The sequence below is a fragment of the Mauremys mutica genome, chromosome 7, assembly GCF_020497125.1.
Source record: "Mauremys mutica isolate MM-2020 ecotype Southern chromosome 7, ASM2049712v1, whole genome shotgun sequence".
Lineage (NCBI taxonomy): Eukaryota > Metazoa > Chordata > Testudines > Geoemydidae > Mauremys > Mauremys mutica.
In genome coordinates, this window is record NC_059078.1 from 121256856 (window position 1) to 121279738 (window position 22883).

Below are 22883 nucleotides of genomic sequence, written 5' to 3' on the forward strand. Positions count from 1 at the left end.
GATTAATAGATTCTAAGGGCAGAAGGGACCACTGTGCTCATCTAGCCTGACCTCCTGTATGTCACTGGCCATAGAACTTCCCCGAAATAATTCCTGTTTGAATTAGAGCAGATCTTTTAGAAAATACATCCCGTCTTGATTTAAAAATGGCCTGAGATGGAGATTTATCAAGATTTATCAGAACTGTGTACTTTCAACACTACTTTGTAGTGCAGAATGCTGGGGAATGAGAAAGTATGACGTGTCCAAGCTGTCTTCATTCCATTCAACCTGCCTCAGAAAAATCCTCTGTATCTTTTGGCTCAGAACAATCTCAAACCAAGATCTATTGACACAGTGCAGCTAAGAGGATCTGAGCGCCATCATTACCAGGAGACGTTGGAGATGGATTGGTCATGTGCTTCAGATGGAAACTGATTCCATCACCAGAGTTGCAATAATATGGACACCTGAAGGCAAGCGAAAATGAGGCTGCCTGAAAACAACATGGTGAAGAGCTGTGGAAGCCAAGCTGAAAAACCTGGGGCACAGCTGGGGAACCATTGAAAGACTTGCCAGAAACAGACAGGAGTGGAGGAGCTTCGTCACTGCCCTAAACGCCGGAGTCGTAATAGGGACATGATGATGATGAGATGGAGAATCCACCACGACCGCTGGTAAGTAGTTCCAATGGTTAATTACCCTGACTGTTAAAATTTTACATCTTATTTCCAGTCTGAATTTGTCTAGCTTCAACTTCCAGCTGTTATCCCCACTAGGTCAGGACACCACTGGACTAGGCACTGTGTCAATGTAGTATGGGAACAGAGGTCATAGTCACATAGTAATAGACAGCTACTACTCTGAAGAACTTCCAGTCCAAACAGGCAAGGCAGACAAATGGAAAGAGGGAGAGAGAGATGAGGGGACTTGCTCAAGGTCACAAGCACAGCTGGGACTAGGGTCCAGGTCTCCTGACTCCCAGTCCTCACCCTAATCACTAGAACATGCTGCCTCTTAATATAAAGGCAGGGGTGAACAGTGCAAGTTACTCAGGGCAATCATTGCTTAGTGCTAATTTGTAGTGAGTCAGACACAGTGGCCTTCTTCTCTTGCTGCTGTCAACTACCTCTGACATATCAGTCCTGCTTGCCTAGCTTTGGATGCCACCAACCTCCAGCCTGAAGCTGAGCAACCTCCAGTGCACTCTTCCTCCCGGTTAGGTCCTGAGGAAAGGGGGTGAGTATATGGGTAGCTTCCCCTTTTCCAACCTGTGCTGGGACTGTCCTGTGCATAAACAGAGGACTTCAATCTCCAGGGCCGTTAAGACAACATCTCCTACCATTGCCAGTGAAATACATTTCAACGCAAACGCTCCCTCTTGGAAGTTTCCACTGATGCAGGCCCCTCTATCAGCTGAGACCACGTTTCACGCTGATCAGTAGCAGGCATCAAATGTCAACGGACCTGTCACCATTCTGGGTCCAGCTGCGCAGCATCAGTTAGTCTCAGGCTTGCTTTCCTTTTGATGTCTCTCAAATGCTTATGATTATTACATCTGAGCAAACCTACAGCCGTCAACCGTTGGCATTTGTTCCTCCTTCATCTCCCGTAACTGTGGCTGCAGTGGTAGCACCATTTAGAACTGATTTCTAATAGCTTCGTTACAGCCTTTTGCTGATTGAAGGCAGGGACATGCAGGCTGAGATAAGTAGGGGGGGAAATGTGGTTTGTTAGAGATAACTAGAACTGTCTGTCAGATAAAAGACTATTGAATCTAATAGATAGCAGGATCGATTCAGCAGTTCTCTATTAGAACTTCTAATGAGGTTCTGATTTAAAAAAAACAACCCTAACTTTAAAGGGCTCATTCTGCGATTTTTACCAAAAAAGTAATGTGCAGTAATATGTCTTCCAACTTTTATGAGAAATTGTGGCCATATAAGGGAACATGGCCTTTGTATGCTCTTAATGAAGACTTATCAAAACTCAGGAACATCTCTTATAGAAAAGGACTGTAGACCTGAATATTAAATTGAATATTAAATATTGAATATAAGTGTGTTGTAGGAATTACTCAACCAACAAACAAACCCCCTCTGTAGGATGTGAAAGAAACGTCTCCTTTCCACAGTCCTTTAAGCTAGACTATAGAGTTTAACAGGGAATTATAGGCCTGTTATACAATTGTATAGGTTGGCTGAAAAATCCTGTTGAATAATGACTTGCTATTAAAGTCTGCAGGGCTACGCCCTAATGGGGAAGGTTTTCCCATAGTGTAGCAGGTTAGCAAAGCAAATACATTAAAAAACTGGAAAAGGGAAGTGGATCAAGAGTGGAAAAATGGATGAATCCTGCATGTGTGCTGAGGAGGCCATCAGGCTGCTGGCCTGTATCCCTAGCCCAGGGAGGATTCAACACCAAACCCAGAGTCTGTTCTGGCCCTTCCTTTACAAGGTAACATCAAAACAAAGCTATTTCCTGGACCTAAGCACGCTACGGGGGTGATGGCTTTTGCCGGGGACTTTCCCATCCCTCCACAGCCTGTCATGACAGCCATGCTGGTCCCTGCAATTCTCCTTTGACTGAGCTCTCTCAGCTCCTTATAGGCATCACCTGACCCATTCCCAGCTGGGGCTGAGAGGACAGCATGCCCTTCAGGGGGCAGACCACTCTGTTACAGGGGCCACCAAATGGCTAGCAAGAGCTTGCGGGGACTGTGTCCCTCTCATTTACTCCCCCACTGGTTGTGTTTATAGCGGGTTGAATAAAAAGTAAAATCATTTTTGAGTGAAATTATTTTGCAATTCTTCACACACACACCTCCCTGCGTTTTTTTTAATTTGCAGGATTCTGAACAGCTTTCTGGTTGGTCGAGAACCATGGACAAAATATTTGTAAATTGTTTTCCAACTTTCCCCCTGTTTTTTTCCTTCTCATTTTGGAATTTCATTGAGATTACAAAATCCAGCCACATTTTGACCAGCCCTGTGCCTATCACAGCCCAAGTCTCTGGCACCCGAATATGTGTTTGGGACAACGCTGTCAAATACCCATAGACAATCTCTCCCTTTTACCCCTTTTCCAAAAGTCTCAAGCAGTTTTTAACCATCCTCCTGTAGCGAGGTTATTTTACTTATCAGGTGTTTTATTTAATGCAACCACCCTCCTGTCTCCTAGCCCAAGGGGAATAAGATGGATGGAGTCCTGTGCAGTCAGTACCTGCCAGGCTCATGTGCGAAGGCCTTATAAGAATCCGCTCCTGAGTTCTAGCCACTAGACTGCAAAAGCTGCTGTAGTGTTATCATGGCTGACCTGGGAATATCTGAATTCTGCCAGGCATCCTTTCTGAAGGTGCTGTAACCAAATGAGGCTTAGCTGTAGAGAAGCTCAGACTTCTCTTTCATCTTATGCGCAGTTTAGCACATTACACCCTAAACTCAAAATCTTTAACTGGCAGTGAAACTTTTTTTGGATCATGGGGCTTTAAGGGATTATTCCCATCATTACTCTAACGTATTAATATCCACATTGTGCTTCTTAAATGATTCAGGAAAGGAGGCAGCGTACCAACTGCACCTGTGACATCTGGTAGCCAGGTACCAGAATGCTTCCTTTGATCTCTAACCTGGAATTTAAAAAGAAAAATGTGCTCCCATGTTAAAAATTCAGCTCCTTCTGAAATCTTTTCACTCTGTCTCCCGAGGGGTCAATTAAGGCATCTCTTTCTTTCCTGCCGCCCCGGCAAAAAAAGCTCTTCTGCTCCTCTTGTTTTGATTAACTATGTGGTTATAAACAGGCAATGCAGCACAAGTGAGGGAATCTAATCTGCTTTCTCCCCTTGCTGAAGCCCTTGTAAATGAGTCAATTAATTTGAACCAGTCCATCCTGGTGCTTGAAAAGGTGCAAAGCCAGCACATCTCTTGAATCCTGCTGAGGCCTCAGGATGGGGAACACAATCGGATGTGGGGGAAACACACACATGTACTTACACAGACACCTGCCCCTACGCTCAGGCAAAGGGCTCGCAAAGGCTGTTAGAATCTTGCAGCTCTCCCCAGCTTACGAGATTTCCCTGGCTTCTTATTTCTATGTCAGGCATGCTCTGAAGCAGGCATTTAAATTTTTATGAAGTGCCTGCATTATTATCTTAATAAATCCTCGTTTGGTTTGCTGAATGCATCCCCATTGATGTTAAGAGTTTATGTGAAAATTAAACTGGCAGTATATCTTCTTAATCAGACAAATGTATAGATAAAAAGAAACAAATGTCAGCTGGAAATGGGGATTTGCTGTGAAGAGATCTTCTTCTAAAGTTGTCTTAAAAGGTTAATTTGGGTGCTACTGGTCTTCAAAGGAAGAGTCGAATCATACCTTATCATTAGTTAAAACGAGGGATGGCTCGCACTGCTGTGTTTTGCATCTCATCCCTGTTGAATTATTTATACCTGAAAATGAGTCGCATAATTATTGCCATATAAAAGTTAAGCTGATTTCATATTTCACAGGTGAACAGCCGAGGCTGGGTCCATCATATCTTTGATCTGGCTTGTCCTTTAAGGTAAATTAATTTACATGCCTAACTGGTGGTGGATTTATAAGGTGACAGGGGAATGTTGATTAATGAATTTTTTATTCAGAACAGCTTTTGGCTTTCAAAAGCAAGATGTTTGCTGGGTGGATTTTTTTTTCTCTCATTCAGATCATGGCTTCAAAGCAAGGGGGCTCATCTGATGTGCTGGGCAAAGAAGTGTTAAAGGAATCGTGCGAAGGGCCAGAAAGCTAAATGTAGCTTGACCAGTTGGAAAGCTCTAGTGAGAGGCAGCATGGTCTAGCAGATAGGCCACCTGTGTTTCTCTAGACTGTACAAGGCTCACCTTTGCTCTCTTATCCACTGCATCGCAGTCCATTTGTTTACTCTTCAGACTCCTAAGTCACAGTTTTCCAAAATACTGTTCCCCATCCTGCAGATGGGGCCTACATTTTTGGGTCCTAGATCACAGAATCATAGAATATCAGGGTTGGAAGAGACCTCAGGAGGTCATCTAGTTCAACTCCCTGCTCAAAGCAGGACCAACACCAACTAAATCATCCCAGCCAGGGCTTTGTCAAGCTGGGCCTTAAAAACCTCTAAGGATGGAGATTCCACCACCTCCCTAGGTAACCCATTCCAGTGCTTCACCACCCTCCTAGTGAAATAGTTTTTCTTAATATCCAACCTAGACCTTCCACACTGCAACTTGAGACCGTTCTCCTTGTTCTGTCATCTGCCACCACTGAGAACAGCCAAGCTCCGTCCTCTTTGGAACCCCCCTTCAGGTAGTTGAAGGCTGCTATCAAATCCCCTCTCACTCTTCTCTTCTGCAGACTAAACAAGCCCAGTTCCCTCAGCCTCTCCCCATAAGTCATGTGCCCCAGACCCTTGATCATTTTTATTGCCCTCCGCTGGACTCTCTCCAATTTGTCCACATCCTTTCTGTAGTGAAGGGGCCCAAAACTGGACACAGTACTCCAGATGTGGCCTCACCAGTGCCGAATAGAGGGGAATAATCACTTCCCTTGATCTGCTGGCAATGCTCCTCCTAACGTAGCCCAATATCCTTCTTGGCAACAAGGGCACACTATTGACTCAGATCCAGCTTCTCTTCCACTGTAATCCCCAGGTCCTTTTCTGCAGAACTGCTGCTTAGCCAGTTGATCTCCAGCCTGTAGAGGTGCATGGGATTCTTCCATCCTAAGTGCAGGTCTCTGCACTTGTCCTTGTTGAACCTCATCAGATTTCTTTTGGCCCAATCCTCCAATTTGTCTAGGTCACTCTGGACCCTATCCCTATTCTCCAGTGTATGACTAGCATATGTATGACCTTGCATTTCACTGTATTCGAACACCGCTTACCATGCAATCCTGATTGCTCTGTAGAACTGACCTGTCCTTGTCTTGCCTACAGACTCCACCAATGTTAGTGTCCCCTGCAAAATTTACCAGCAGTGATTTTATATTCTCTTCCAGATCATTGATATTCATGCCAGGTCCCTGGTGGGCAGAGACAGAAGCTGTCAGACCCATTCTACCACTAGCGTGAAATAGATGTAGTTGCAGCCCTGACACTGGGGAAGAATGGCATTGAGACCCATCGATCCTGACACGAGTGGTGGGAGGAGAAGATGTTCCCAGTTATGGGGTGTGATGATGGCTCATTGATTCGCAAAAGTTCACTATAATCAGCCAGCCTGACAACCTGCAGAACACGTGTTGTGGAATTTCAACCAGCACTTCCTGCAGTGGAATGGATGGTTCTTCCATTCTTCTACACATGAAGACTTGCAGCCCCTGGCTCTGATGCCAGGATGTTAGCAGGTGGCCCCACCAGCCTGGAATTACTTTCCTGGGTGTGGGAAGCTTCAGCATAGCAAAACTGGAGACTCCACAGAGGAAATCAGATTACTCCAGCTTTCACTCACGTCTGAACTTTACACCAAACCCCACCCTTCCTGAGGTGCATGGCAGGGTTATAAGAAGGCACCGAGCTGGATATCTCCTGACAAAGAACTTCGATAGCAAGACCTTGGGGGGTGCTATTTTTTTTATTGGTGTTGTAGCACGGAGCCTTAGAACAGCTCCTCTCCCGCCTCCCCCACCCTTTTTTTAACAGACCAGTGCACATGAGAAAGTGCCTGCTTGGAATTGGCAAGGAAAATGCCAGTTATGAAAACATTACCTGAAATAAGACAAAGTGAGTCCTTGCCGAGCTGTCACTGCAGAGGCAGGAAGCGGGTGGGGGGGAGGGAGACAGAAAAATCAGAGCTCTAAAAAGTCTAAATGTTTGTCTCTTCTCAAGGCTGATCTGTGAGCACAGGATGCTCTCCATTTACTGAACAGGTTACAGCACTATTCAAACGAATGCAGCCTAATGGGGTTTTCACTGGGGTCCCTATACCTCTTGCCGTGCCATGTATTTATCAGGATGCCAGTGTTGCTCTTAACAGGAACATGACAAACTCGAGATGACTCATGCATGGAATGAGTGGAAACAACGACATTAAGTGACAATCCTTGGCCCAGGATGGCTGCGTGTGTGAAGGACGTCAGTGCCAGTGGGTTCAACACAGTGCCCCCTGTAGGAAGACCACAATACCCACCCCCCTCCAACCTGAGGTTGCACAAACTTTGTCAGCCTTGGATTAACTTCTAAGTACAATTGCATTCGAGATTGCCTAATTTGGATCGCTGGCCAACCTGTGTTGCATTGTCACCTGCACTGGTAAAGATTTCAACTGATGCAAACCACCCAGCTGATCATAGTTAGTAGTTCTTGGTTCTGATGCGAACTGGCATAACCCCATTGGCTTCAATGGAACTACAGCCATTGACACCAGCTGAGGAAGAAGCCTGTCATTTTATTCTTGCATATGCAGGCAAGTTCTGCTTGCTCCAGCCCGGAAAACCTGAAAGCAGCCGTAGGCCACATACTGACATGTTCTCTTAAACACCTCTTTGGAACTTGTATTAAAAGAAGAACAATCCTACCACTTAAAGCCCCCTATATTATTACAGCAGACCCGACACATTGCCCCTTATGGAAGTACATGTGTGGGGTGCTGGGGGGAGGGGCAGGCTGGAGCATTCTAGTGTGGACTTAGCTACTAGGGCTCTCCTAAGGGGAACAAGATTTGGGGTTTAATGGGTCCTTTTGCAACCAGTTTCCAACTTTTGGCCCCTTTGTGAGTTTGCTGTAGTATAAAGCTACAGAGGGTGTTTGAATGACCCCAGTCACCACATTTAGCCTGTCCCAGGGACTCTGTCTCTTCTAATTATTTCCCTTTAGTACTACAAAAAGCACGGTGGGGGGGACAGGATTGAAAAATAAAAAAACCCAGGTAAAGCACAGCAGAAAGCCACTGTGATCACCCAATTTAAGTCCTTGCTTTCCCCGTTTTCTGATGCTCAGTGTTAGAAAACGATTCTTTGCCTGTGAGCGACAGAAACTTTTTATTTGATCCTTTTTCTATCAAGGGATCCCAGCTCCTGCTGTCTCAGTCCACTCTGCCTGCAAGCAAACGTGATCTAAGCTAGAGAGGGCTTTGAAAGACAGGATGTATCAATGTGCTGAATAAAGCTGTTGAAAGGGAGGACAAAAGGAGATCCCAGAGCTTGCAGGGGAACCGCTCCATTCAAACGTTAAAGGGGAAAGTGATACTGATTAAAGGGACTGATCCCTGGAGGTGCTGAGCAGTTACAGTTTCACTGACTACTGTGGATGCTGGGACCAGTTAGACCAGGGGTGGGCAAACTTTTTGGCCAGAGGGCCACATCTGGGTATGGAAATTGTATGGCGGGCCATGAATGCTCATGAAATTGGGGGTTGGGGTGTGGGAGGGGGTGAGGGCTCCAGCTGGGGGTGCGGGCTCTGGGGTGGGGCCAGAAATGAGGAGTTTGGGGTGCAGGAGGGGGCTGGGGCAGGGAGTTGAGGGTGCAGGGGGATGAGGGCTCCGGCTGGGGGTACAGGCTCTGGAGTGGGGCTGGGGATGAGGGGTTGGGGGTGGAGGAGGGTGCTCCGGGCTAGGACCAAGGGGTTCGGAGGGCGGGAGGGGGATCTGGGCAGGGGGTTGGGGTGTGGGTGGGGCTTAGGGATACAGGCTCCAGGCAGCGCTTACGTCAAGCAGCTCCCGGAAGCAGTGGCATGTCCCCACTCTGGCTCCTACGCGGAGGCACAGCCAGGTGGCTTGACGGGCTACTCCATCTGCAGGCACCACCCCTGCAACTCCCATTGGCCATAGTTCCCAGCCAATGGTAGCTGCGGGGACAGTGTGCGGAGCTCCCTGGCTGCCCCTATGCATAGGAGTCAGAAGGAGGACATGCCACTGCTTCCAGGAGCCACGCGGAGCCACAGCACATGCAGAGCGGGCAAGCCCCCGGCTGGAGCGGGGCAAGTTTCAGACCCTGCTCCCCAGTGGGAGCTCGAGGGCCGGATTAAAACATCTGAAGGGCTGGATGTGGCCCCCAAGCTGTAGTTTGGCCATTCCTGGGTTAGACCATCATACAGCGCCGCTCTTGGGCAATTGTATTGGAGAATTCACATTCAGTGCACCCGGGGTCGGAGAGGAGGAGTTCAATAGCCATCACCACGAGGATAGTTTTTACAGAGCGAATTCCCTTCCTGTGCACACAGACGGCAACCAGCATCAATTATGTTCCTAGCGTAGCTTGCAAACGCAGAAATCAGTTTTGAATATTTTATGGCTTTATGGCTTTAATTATGGCTTTAATTATGTTGCCCTGCCAGTGCAGCTGGGGAGGTGATTATTAGGCTCAAGGATGTTTGTTTTATTGAAATCTAGGACTGGAAGAAATCTTGACAGGTATCTAGTACAGTCCCCTGCACTGAGGTAGGACTAAGTATTAGCTAGACCATTCCTGACAGGTGTTTGTCCAACCTGCTCTTAAAAACCTCTACAACTCCCCTAGGTCATTTGTTTTGGTGCTTAGCTACCCTGAGGGTTAGGAAGTCTAACCTAAATCTCCCTTTCTGTAATTTAAGCCTATTACTTCTTGACCTGTCCTCAGTGTCCTGTCCTTTCCTTCTAGGACGTTTTTTCTCTCTTTCCCTGCTTTGCATACCAGAATTTTTCATAGAAGAAGGTAACAGACAGGTCATTGCAGCACTTAAGTGAATCAGCAGTTACTGTCAGGTTGGTGTCTCCCAGTGCTTTCCAACACAGACTCAGTAGCTGGATGGTCTTTCTTAATGATTAAATTATCAGCAGCATATAGTTTTTACAAGGCAGGAGGAGGGTCTTCTTCATGGGAGAGGAGAAGAGTACGGCCATCTTCTATGATGTCTTCTGGTACGTCTAAATAACTGCATCTACAGTCTGATCTCAAGCCCATTGAAATCAAGGCCCTCAGGGCTTAGATGGCGGTGTTCTAGAAGTAGGTAACACGGGCAAAGTGTGTTGTATCCCTTTCCAGTGTGGTCCACCTAGAGGATAAAAGCCTACTAATACTAACTGCTATCAGATCTACTCTGTTTGTTAGCGCAAGTTGTAAAGGCTTGTTGTGCATTGGAGTTGAATGTCTTGGGTTCAAGACTGTGTTGATGAAGCAGTGCGGGAAATTATTACAACCACCAGAGACAGATAATGCTTAATTAAATGGAGGTGGAGATTAGAATTGCTGTTGAAATCTATTCATATCATTTAGGTTGACCTAAATTTCCTGTTCAGGTAAAATATCTGCAGTACTTATGTCTAATGAAAGCAGCAAGGACAACAACAGCACAAATCAGAACCTTGAGGCAGAATAAGCTTGTTGCTTCTAAACCGTCCTTTCCCCCCAGCTCTGTATCTGTTACCAGTATTGATCCTTTGAAGTCATCTATTTAGACAGTTCTGTGGAATGACATGATATAGCGGGCGCCGTCTGTTCCAGGGATCAATGTCTTGAGAAGTTCTGCTTCTTATATGCAGCTGTAAGACCTTGGGCTGCGATCCCATCAGATTTCACAAACTAAACAGGATTGAACCAGCTCAGCCTGGGAGACTTCCAAGAAGCACTCGGGTGCTGTAGGCAGCGGGGCCGGTGATTGAATGAGTCGTATGCTTCCCTGTGAATCAGTATTCAATGTCCCAGCGTGGAGGGCATGCGAGGGAGACACCACCTTATATTTGCATTTGTTCTAACACTTGAGATCATTAAAAATCCCATGTCTCTTTTTGCAAGGGATGCAAATATCCTGGCTAGATTCCAACTGGGTAAGATGATTTTCTGTCTCTGCAATCAAGTGTTTGATGGTACTTACTGCCCTGAACACTTTTGCACCACTGCAACTATGCTGTTCAAAGGAAGCTACCTTGCACCACAGAGGAGGCCGCATTGCAGAGATGAGTGACTTGAAACATGTATGTAGGGGCCCATTGAATTCAATCTGGCCCCATCAGCCCTATAATTTAGGAATGGAATGGCGCTGCATAAATGTCAGTCATTATTACTACTTTCTTAGGGCCCAGTCCCAAACCCAGTAAAATAAGTAGGAGTCTTTCCATTGACTTCAATGGGCTTTGGATCAGTTGCTTAGACACCCTCTAGTTTTGTAAATGCATATTGCTTTCTCTGTGTAGTGAAATCCTGTTAAATGAATAATCCTATTACACCCACATTTTATTCTGCTAAATGGTCTATATCCCTTTTAAGGGTCTCCATTTCCCAGGGCCCTGCTGTCTCATGAAAGGCATTTTGATAGAGTGCCGACAAAATGTCTTCATTGAATAGATCTATTCTTTTCCAAATGGGATTCTCAATTGCATTTTACACTTTATCTTGGTGCGTTAGAAGTCTTAACACCTTCTCCCCCATCCCTTTAGCGGGTTTTATGGTGCGGTGCAAGGAGAATGCACTTTTTTAACAACTCTGTTCCTGTGATGGGGATTCAGTCTCAGTGCTGAGTTCCCCCAGTGAGCCCCCCATGTGTCTTTAAACCTCCACAACCCTGCTCAAATGATCAGTGGAAATTAACAACTTTTCATTTGGTGCTTAAATTTGCAGCTTCTTCCAAATGGTCATTTCATGACAGCTTGACACACTGTGCAAATTCACCATGAATTTTGAAGGTGTGCAGAAAAATAGTTAGCAAATATATGTCAAACAAAGCCAATCTGAGATCCCTTTGCAGTAATTCTATATGGGTGGCAGCCAGCAAAAGGCTTGGTAGTATGCTAAAGATTGCTAAAAGATGTCCCCCACAGAGCTCAACACACCTGAGCTTTAGGAGAAGTCTCCATGACATGAGTGAGAGACCCAGACTGCTCACCACAACCCTTCAAAGTATTATTATCGTTATCTTACAGATGTGGAAACTGAGGCAGAAAGTTAACAGACAGCTACTCAGGGCACAGCTGTGGTTAGGACTCAGGAGTTCCTGAATCCCAGCGCTATGCATTCATCTTTCCATGTATTACTCTGTCACCATGGCAGAGGAGTGGGAGACGACCACTTTGACCTGCATGCATCTAGCTCATCATTTCAAACCCATCATGTTTTTCCATTCTTCTTGGCTGGAAGATGCATCTTCTCTTACCACATCCACAGCCCTGATACATTTCCATTAAGGCTCCCCAATGCTTCTCTTACAGTAATTTAGAACAACGCTGCAACCTATGTATAATAATGTACTCTCTTATCTGCAAGGTGGGTCTGAAAGAAACAAAGAAGGAAAGATCAGTAGCTGGTGTTGCCATGGCATCAGAATTAAGGTTGTTTAGAAGCCTTCACTGTGCATTGTCATCCCTTCATGTGTTTGAGATTTTTTAAAGTTTAACTTTCACTTTGAATTTCCTGCATGTTAATGGGTATTTATATTGTTTGTTCTTCTAATGGCGTTACTCTGAAGTTATTTATATGTACTCTTTATCTTAATATTTTTGGTCTAGGAATTATATTTAGAATATTACCAATCAGGTGTTCCTAGTGATTTTTTGAATCAAAAGCACATTTAAAGCATTCCTACTTTTTTTAAAGATAAGCTCATCAAAAATGGGCTAGAGTTCATTGTTTTTAGCCTTCCTATAAATATAGTCAGAATAAAATAGTAGTTTGGAAATTATAGCCTAGATACAGCAGACAACCATGTCTCATACTAACATGGCCATTAGACCACCTAACATGATTGATTCAGCTATGCACAACTATATGTTCATGAGTTTCATATATATGATTGTTAAGATTAAAAAGAACATCTCTCAGCTAGATAATGATCTAAAATGGTTACACCCCATCTAGATTAGTGTAAGAGATTCAAAAGGATATTAAATATGAGTTGTCATGATTTATGCTTTTTATATATATGCATCTTTCCATTTCAAGAGGCCTGCTTCTCAGTTTGCATGGAAACAAACATTTAGCTGCCATGGAAATGAGAAATTGTGAAAGTTAATAGCAAGATAAATTTCCATCATGCTGAGTTTTTAAATCCAGACCGGGTGCCTTTCTTAAAAGTATGCTCCAGTTTACCCAGGCAGGAATCACTGAGTTAAGTTCTCTGGCCTGTGCTATGCAGGGGGTCAGACTAGATGATCATAATGGTCCCTTCTGGCCTTAAAGTTTTATGAATATGTGATAGAAAATCAGTCTTGCCTGATACTCAGAACTCTCGCTTCCCACTGAGGGTATTAACCATCTCCCTAGGAACGCTCTGCATCTTGGAGGATTGGGCCCAGTATAAGCTGGGCTCTTGACAGGGCCGGCCGACAACATTTTGGCACCTGAGGTGGGGAGCTTAAATGACACCCCTATGCCCCCTCGCTTGGGCCAAAACTTTGAAAGGTCTCAATTCTGCCTTCTTCCTGTTTTACTCCTCTCATGGTACTGCTCTGCTACCTACCCCAATAAAGGAGGACTAACAACTTAAAATGCCTTGTTCAAAAATTTTAAGTAACACTTAACTTTCAAATGCCTGAACAGCAAATGTAACTTTTCTAGTCTGCATAGTAAACACTGGCATTTTTATCTGTTTGAATAATCAAAGTGGTGCTTTCTGTGCCTCCTTGGTTGCAAAGATTTGAACTGCTTCCTGAAGGACCACAGTCTGGGCCAGCTCATGCTCTATTGAGTTGTGTTATTGTGGAGCGTAGATGTGTTTTTATTAACTTCAGCTTGGAGAATCTGCGTTCTCCACTGGCAACTGTTACAGGAAGTGTTAGAAGTATGCGCAGAGCAACAAAAGCATTTGGAAAGAGAGTGGTCATCTTATTTGTGCACATATATTCCAGAACAGCCTTTGGAGTTGATCCTGCTGAAATTGGAGTTGATACTGCTGTGTTCCTTGAGCTGCATGAAACATTCTTCAACTGACTGTATTGCACAATCTAGCAGCTGGTTAAAGAATTCAACTTTGAATTGTTGTTTGGGGTCTCTTATGGGATTATCCCGTGCCTCGTAATCAAAATGTCTTCTTCTTTGGTGACTCTTGTATTCTTGAATGGGTGGGAAAATAGCTTCAGTGTGAAGTTCCTCTGCCAATTTCTGTTCACTCTTCAGAATGTTTTGAAATCCCTCATTTGACCAGTAAGACTGTAGGTATGACTTTGCTTTGTCCAGTTGTTCCATTGCTCCAGATATATCAAGGTCAACACCTTGGAGTCTCTTACTTACAACATTTATTTCAAACAGTATGTCATGCCACACCACTAAGCCACATAGAAATGTGAAGTTATGTATGTTTCTGGTGATTCCATTTCCCTCTGCCACTGTTCTCCCACAAACAGTTCCTGTCATAGCATTATCCTCCATAATGACAACTATGGCATCATCTATCTTCCCAATTTGGTGGCACTCAGTGGTTTCAGTGTCAGAGAGGATGTTCCCAGATGTTGCTTCCAAATTTGCCATCGATGAGTTGATGCAGAGAAAAATACATAGATGCTTTGAATTACATTAAAAAATTCAGCAGCCTCACTAGAAGCTGACGCTGCATCACTGACCACCAAGTTCAGTGAATGAGAACTACATGGGACAAAAAAAGCTTGAGGGTTTAACTCTTGGATCCATGTCTTCACTCCTCTGTTCTTTCCTCTCATGTTGGCACCATTATCGTAGCCCTGACCTCTCCTGTCAGCTATCGCAATTCCTGTATCTTCTAGCTTTTTAAGAAGCACATTTGTCATACCAGCTCCTGTAGTATCATCAATATCAATAAACTCTAGAAAATGCTCTCTGACAGTCAGCATTGCAGGGACATTTTCCCTAGGTTCGGTTGTTGTTACAAAACGCACCATTAAAGTCATTTGTTCCGTATGGCTGATGTCAGGTGTGCAGTCCAGAATAACAGAGTAATATCTTGCTGACTTCAGATCTGCCACAATCTTCTGTTTAGTATCAGAGGGGTAGCTGTGTTAGTCTGGATCTGTAAAAAGCGACAAAGAGTCCTGTGGCACCTTATAGACTAACAGAAGTATTGGAGCATAAGCTTTCATGGGTGAATACCCACTTCGTCAGACGAATGTGTCCGACGAAAGCTTATGCTCCAATACTTCTGTTAGTCTATAAAGTGCCACAGGACTCTTTGTCAATCTTCCGTTTGATTTTTGTTGCCAGTAACTGTATGATCTCATTTTGAATTGTTTTTCCAAGGTAGTGGTACGTGTACATTTCTTAGGTGGTGACTCTTTTTAGATGCTCCTGGAGTGCAGCATCAAACTCAGCCATCAGCTCCACAATTTTAAGGAAGTTTCCATCGTTTGGCACATACAGCTTATCTGAAGTGCCACTCAGTGCTAGGTTTTGGGTAGCAAGCATTCTCACAATGGCAATGAGCCTTTTAGAACATTTTGCCAGTAAAAAGACTCTGATGCAATCTTCTCTTGATGCTGATCATCTATGGTGGCTTTTAACCTTCCACATATGGAATGCTCTCTGGTGGTTTGCTGCCTTCTCATGGCATGCCAGATTTCTAGCCAGATTTTTCCAGTCCTTTGTTCCTGTAGTACCCAATGTGGCTGGAACATTAGACTGGAAGAGTTTGCAACAATAACAGTATGCAGCATTCTGGGTTTTTGAGTACATAAGCCATGGCCTCTCCACTTTGTCACCATTGGGGATTTCACACCAGTAATGTGTTGGATGGAAACTTCTATTTTCATTGTCTTTGGAGAACATGAAGTTTTTCACTTACTGTGGCCCATGAAGTACAGGGAAGTCCCTCAGGCTACTGCTCAAGTGGGTCCACAGTCGTGGATCATCTAGACTTAAGGAACTAAACTCAGCAGCAGCTGTTTCTTGTGCCTCCACCACACTCTTCTCTGATCTACACTTTTCTTCAGGAACGTGCATGGATACATCCATTTGAGATGGAGATACGGATGCTGTGGTAGCTGCCAGGTCACCTGCACTCTGACTAAGTGGAAGATCAGGCATCTCCTCACCACTCACATCCTCACTGGGGCCAGAAGGCTCACCGTGAACATTTGTGTCTATGTATCATCTAAGTAGAGCTCCTTCCTGCTTAGATAGAAAAGCTTCCTTTGCTTTCTTTCTTTTTCTGAATGCTGCTCCAGAGGGGCGTTTTCTTCTTTCACTCGTCACTGCTGTCCTGTTCCAGCTATAGTGGCTCTCAACACTCAGTTGAAGGGGACAAATAAGCAGGCTGGTAGCAGGGCCTGAGTGAGGGAAGATATCAGCGTCTTAAGGGCCTAACTGGCTCCTCCTACTTCAGTTGACTGCCTGTTCTCCTCAAGTGGGTTCGGGGAAGCAGGGCCGGCTCCAGGCACCAGCCCAGCAAGCAGGTGCTTGGGGCAGCCAGTGGAGAGGGGCGGCACGTCTGGCTCTTCGGCGGCGGGTCCCTCACTCCCTGTCAGAGGAAAGGACCTGCCGTCGAATTGCCGTCGAAGACTGAAGCAGCGGCGGTAGAGCTGATCGCGATCGCGGCTTTTTTTTTTTTTGCTGCTTGGGGTGGCAAAAACCCTGGAGCCGGCCCTGCGGGGAAGCAGCAGAAAACAGGAAGCTCCCTGAGAAGCTGGTGTTAATCAGTCCATACTCCTGGGGGTGCTAGAGAGGTACATACAAGGCTCCTCCTCCTTTCTCTCCCTGAGGCTCCTGCTGCTTTCTGTTATTCCCTCTCACCTTTTCTCCTGCCTGCCTGTTATGTCTCTTGTGCCGTCCTTCCTCCAGCACAGCACTCCACCATCTCTGTGCATCTAGAGCAGAGAGAATACATATGTGCCAGCAGCAAACACAATTTTCTACACTCGTGGTCCTAGTGGCGCCCCCCACAGTCTGGCACCTGCGGTGGCCGCCTCAGTTCGCCTCATGGTAAGGCCAGCCCTGGCTCTTGATGGCTCACAGAACTGATACAGATTTCCACTCCCAACTTTCAGATGCTTTGTTGTCCTCCTTGCTGCAAATTCTCTAGTGCTTTTAGACACTTAAAAACACCTTTTGTCCCTTATTCACGTCTTTTCTGTGGATCATGCTCTTTCACTCTGTCCTATATTTCTTGTTGTGATGTGCTTTCCCCCCCACTTTCCAAGTAGTCCTTAGGGTACATGGACCATGTAATTAACACCAAAATTCTTCATAAGGCACCAGTACAGGTCAAGGCCCAGTGGACATTCCAGTGCCTCCCAGAAAAACTAAGTCAGTTCCATGCTTTCCTGGGATTACAGAACCACTCTGAATCCTTTGTTCCTCATCTGACTACAGGACTGAATCTACGTCATAATGTAGGACAAGGAAAAACCTGGATTTAGACAGATCGATATGACAAAGCTTTTCAAAAGGATACAGACTTGTTACTTAATGTAGCCTCGGAGGCATTAACCCATTTTGATCTTGATTTGCCTGCATGAAGCCTCGCTGTTTGGGGTAGGATGAGTTATCTCTCACAGTATGTCCAGAAGAGAAGCCAATTGACTTTGCTTCAAATGAAGCAGAAAGCAACTGCACAAACTGAAAAGGAAGCATCAGGAATGATTTCTGAGCATTCTTCTGTTGACCTATCTGCATCTACGCCAGACCTTAGGTCAGGTTAGCTTCGGTGCTTGGGGTGCGACTAATTCATACCCCTCAGCAATGTAGCTACGTTAATCTACATTTTAAGTGTAGACTAAGCCTTAAAGTTAGTAGTGTTGCTATCAGCATTTCCCACAGTCTATTGCTCAGCTAACAAAATCTCCCAGGTCTCATTTCGTACAGCAGGAAGCCCTCAGTTCTTTAGCTGCTCAGACAATCTATCAGCCCTGCTTTATGAAATTCAACAATGCTGCTGTCCAAGAGCATTAGTTAAAAAACAGAGAAATCTCAGAAAAAGTTGTAAATGTAAATTGCCGTGAATTATTTTTCATTTAAGCATGTCAGTGAAGCGTATGTATAGATTAAACCCAACACAGATGAAGTGTCAGTTGGTTTACATACTGATGTTTTTCTTCATGTCAATTCAATTTTAAGGAATGGGTTTGAGGATTGAACATCCCTTTGTCTGCTACTAGCTAACCTGCTACAATACTGGGGTTAAAATAAAAACTAACAAGGCAAAGGAAAGCAGGGGATGGGTGTGAATCGTTCGGACTTTGATGTTAATACACGTGGTCTGAAAAAGTCTAATGAGCCGTAGTCCTTCAAAAGAGATGTCACTGACCACAGATTTAATTATTGAGCTGAGTTTGACATCTCACTTCTCTGATCACACTCAGCTTTATAAACATGGCCACCTCTCTTTGCTTGGATGAGATAATCCTTCTTAGAGGGGTGTTATCACACCCGTGTGGGCACCCCCACCCCCATCTATGTCAAAATGTTTTGTCCATTGCTTGTTTTCTTCTTTACTCTTTTGAGGTTTTGTTCAGCGTACATTTTGAATATCATTCCCCCAAGGAGCTTTCATAATTAACCTTGAAATGATCAATAGCCTATTATAGTTACTTTGGGGGTAATTTCATAGGGATTCACATACCCCAGCAAGCGAAATCTCACATTCAGACCTTATCCTTAGAATATGATCATCAAGGCAAAGAATTTGAAGCCAGCCTTCTAAACTCAGAGCCTTGGCTCCAATCCCTGTGTGTTTGCTTGTCTTTCCTCCATCTGATTTTAAAAAAAATCAGCTTGTAAACTCTTCGGGGTAGATGCTAACTTTCTACTTCGTGTTTGTCCAGTTCCTAGCACAATGGGGCTCCAACCCTGATTGGGGCCTATTGTATTAATTTTGATGGAATAAAGGGGTCCTTCACCTACCCTGCGGGCACTGCTGCCTAGTCTGTTCTTGTGGTCCCCTTGCCACAAACACACGCAGGCCCTTTCCTTTTCACCATGTGTGCATTTAATCTTCAAAGCATAACAGGTGAAACCATAGGTGTATAGCAGGTGGAGACTTCCACACAGCTTTCTTTCCTCCCCCTGACTCCCTCACTTCTCAGTTCCTGCCAAATATATCCTCCCAATTACTGAGCCAATTGCCTAATTAGCCCTGCAATTACCACCCCAGTGTCAGAATCCCCCACAGAAGCTATTTAATTTACTTCAATAAAGCCTGAGGTCTTCCCAGTGCTGCAACAACCTCAGTGACAAAGGTGTTAGAGATAGTGAGCTGTCACTGACCCAAAGAGTCCATGGTGTTACCATGCCCCTGTCACTGTCCGCCATTAAACAGTTTTAAACACTGTTTGGTTTGGTATATGAGACAACCTGCTTAATACCTTTGCAAACACACCATTAAAAATCCTTTAAACTTTTTATTAAAGATGCAGAAAAGAAGGAAAACCAGTTAAAGCATTTGAAGTGTAAAGCATTAAATAAAGGTATTATTTTAACAACATCCCTTGATCAAAACAAGACACACACACACACACGAAGGGAGAGACAAGAACAACAGAGAAAATGCAGCTTCTGTCTTTGGCGTTGACTCTCATTTGCAGCCTCGCTGCTGGGAAAACACAGGCACAGGCACGTCAGCCATGCCGAGACGTGGCAAGTTTGTACCAACACTGGGTTATCTAGAGCTTTGCTTTTATGTAAGGGGACTGTTGGGTCCTTACTAAAACTTGGTGGGGATTTTTTGGTTGGCTAGCTCCCAATACCAAAAGAAAGGGGAAGGGTTGATGGGAAATCAGGACCCCAAGACTGACAGTCCCAGGAACAATGGGGAGAGGCCAGTGCTCAGGTCAGCCTGACTGACAAGTCAGGCAGGATAATCAGGGAGTCAGGAGGCCGGGGGGTCCCATCCTCTGTGTGAGCTGGAATTGCCTGGGTCAGTCAGAGCGGGGCCGACATAAGGAGAGAGCAGGAGCCGGAGCGTAGCTCCTTATCCCAATCACCCTTTCCGTTGATTTCCACAGGTTTTAGCATCCACTTCTGTAATGGCGGCAGAACTGGACATTATAGGATGGGATTTTACCACTGATTCCAATGGAAGCAGAGTTAGAGCAGTGCTGAGAGAGTTTGAAAATTCCACACGGAACATACCAGCCCATGCTGATGTACACCACTGCCCTCTATTGAATGGAACCAGAACTGCTCAGCTGTGTGCCAGAAGCTGCTGTGAAGATTGTCCCTTAATTTAAGTAGGAGAAGGCCTGTGTTTTATAAAGCAGAAAGATCTAAGTCTTGACTGGCCAGAAAGTGACCGTGGAGTCTTAAGTGGCTATAAATCTGTTACAAAATATACAAATAAATGTTAGACATAGGGGGAGGAAGGTAATTTAAGTGAGAAAACCGAACCCCATAGAACCTATGGGCAGCAGAAAGAAGATAATGTTGGTGCTCAAGTGATACTATCACAGATGCACTATGCAAGCATTAATTAACTTTCAAAAGAGGCCAAAGGAAGTTTCCACGCTTTGATAAAACAGCCATTTCATAATGTATAAATATGCCCAGTATTTGCCGATGGCAGAAGAAATATCACAAGGCCCTCAAGGCAGGTGTGAAATAAAACCTTTCTTCAAGCAGATGATACATTCTCCTTATTAGTTATAGCCCAGTGGCTATTGTTCACCATATTAATTATTCCCATTTTTTTCTTTGTAGCACCTGTGAGAAGCTTTTGCTTTCCATAAACAGCTCTTTATTGATCAGTGGTGTACTATAGATTTCTGCATTCAATAAAAAGTGCAGTAAATGGGGACATTAAAGTACTCTAAAGCTCTACTTAAAAAAAAAGAAAAGAAAAATAGGACATCAAGATGTGTTTTGTTAAGATGCAGTATGTGATGTCCTCCACATTTCAAAGGGAAAAAAGAGTAAACATTTTGAAAGAGAAGAGAAAGTATTTAAGAGATAGAAGTAAATGGTAGTTGGGATAAACAATATGGTTTTACGAAAGATAGATCATGCCAGTCCAACCTGATCTCCTTCCTTGAGAAGATAACGGATATTTTAGACAAAGGAAATTCAGTAGGTCTATTCATGGAGCATGGTACTACTAAACATGAGTAAGGGTAGCATAATCTGGATCTGAATGAATTTAGTTTGGGTTTAGACAGGAGAGGTTTGCACCAGGTAGTGGACATGTTGCTTTCTGCATCGCAGGTCCCTTCTATGTAGTCCCTCCAACCCTCCTCTAAAAGTTAACCCATCATGCTCACGCATGCCATGGGGGTTTGAGTGTGCACACAGAGCAAATGTTCCACTACACATTATAGGGTGAGATTTCCAGAAGCACCAAGTCTTGGCCTAACTCTGCTCCCACCGAAGTCAGCATCACTGAAAATCCCTCCCAGAACTCTTGACAGTGCCTTTCAGCCAAGGATTTCAAAGGGCTTTACCAACAAACATCACTGATCTTGCCTAAGAACCCCTTCCTTCCCTCCACATCCTGAGAGATAGGTAAGTATTATAGCCCCTCATTTTACAATGGGGAAACAGAGACAGTTCTGTCCTCGGGGCTTCCCCTCAATGGAGTTACGGAGAGTTCAGAAATGATTTATTCTGTATAGAGCTGTCCTGAGTATAGTTAGGCTTTGGTTGGGTTGGGTTTTCCAAAGGATTTTGTATCCCTTTTGGGAAGGGAACCGAAAAGTAGGTCAGCTAGTATAAATGGAACCAGACAAGCTTGATCAATGGGGAAAGTCAGCTGCAGAAGGCATGAAGGTAATTTGGGCCCCTGGAGGCTTTTATAGATGTATGTCATCAATACATTCTGGCTGGGGAAAAAAAAGTGCTGCTTTATTGTCTGCCTCGTTTATTCCCCTTTGTGAGATTATAATAAATATACATGCAACTTCTCCATCGGGGTGGGAGAGGAGAACGTCAGGAGTAACCCTGCTGAACTCAATGGGGTTACATCAGGTTTACACTGGTGTAAATAAGAATCAAGCCCCAATCTGCCGATGCTTTCTTTTCTGTCTTCTTTAGTTTTGTGAAAAGTTCCTGACACTGGCAGTGCTGATAATTATTCAAGTTTCTGGTCTTACTGGAGCAGTGAGATTTCATCTTCAGAGACTCTGATGAGCAGCTAACTTTTTGAGGTGGAACAAGGAACATCTAGGTCACTCAGCTTTGCTGCTATTGTTTGGTTGTCTACGGGGAGAGCCAGCGCTGCAACCGTCACGACTGACCAAGTGGATTGCCATCCAACAGCAGCTGTTCCTGATAGGGAGCACGTTTCATATATAGGTGTATTTTTAAATAGGTGTAAATGGTGCCAAAACCTTTGATCAGTGAGCAGTCCAGGGCAACCATCCCTCTGTGAATGCATGGATATGACCCCAATCAAATGAATGATGACAGTAAGAATCTGTTCCCTTTCTAAGAGCTAGACTCAGGAAACCATTCACATGCATAAACAGCAACAACTGCAAAGAGCCTATTAACTTAAGAACAATGCTACATGTTCTTATGCACCAGTAGATGTACCCTAGTAACTATCTACATACACACATAAAAACTCATACATCTCTTTTTGCACAGCACTCCTGTAACATCTTTTCTCTCTTTCTGGCTGTATTTCCTCTGTAGGTCTGTGGTTCTTAAACAGTGGGCCATGGAGCGCATGCTGGTGATCTGTGGAGAGATGGCAGGTGCCAGGAAGCTGGCTCCCCATCTCCACATTTCCAGCTGCTGCATTGTATCCAAAGGCAGCATATACCTGAAACACTTTCCTGTTACAACAACTCCATGTAAACAATTGCTGCTGTGGCTGGGAGGTTGTGAAGCAGTTGCAAATGAGAGGGGAGCTGATTTATCTGATCAAAAAGGGGATGGAGTCCTTGGCTATCAGGATATGGTCCACACTATGAAGCAGAATGAGGCTCCCTTTTCTAAGCATGTGAATTTGTCCTCCTGAAGCAGTTAAAGAGCAAACCCAGCAGAGACTTCAAAGGGGGAAAATTGATGGGCCACCCCTTTAGCACAAATAAGAATACCATGGGTACCACTGGGACTTAGCTGCACTGATAGCACCTCTTGAAAGCTCTGTTGGC

At 44.7% G+C, this 22883-nt stretch overlaps 1 long non-coding RNA gene across 1 annotated transcript; it reads left to right on the top strand.

Moving 5' to 3' along the window:
* The first annotated feature begins 489 nt into the window (after positions 1-489).
* On the top strand, positions 490-20331 carry LOC123373619. Its single transcript, XR_006580786.1, has 3 exons — positions 490-656; positions 4488-4540; positions 19800-20331. It is a non-coding gene; the product is annotated as an uncharacterized LOC123373619 (long non-coding RNA).
* The last annotated feature ends 2552 nt before the right edge of the window (positions 20332-22883 follow it).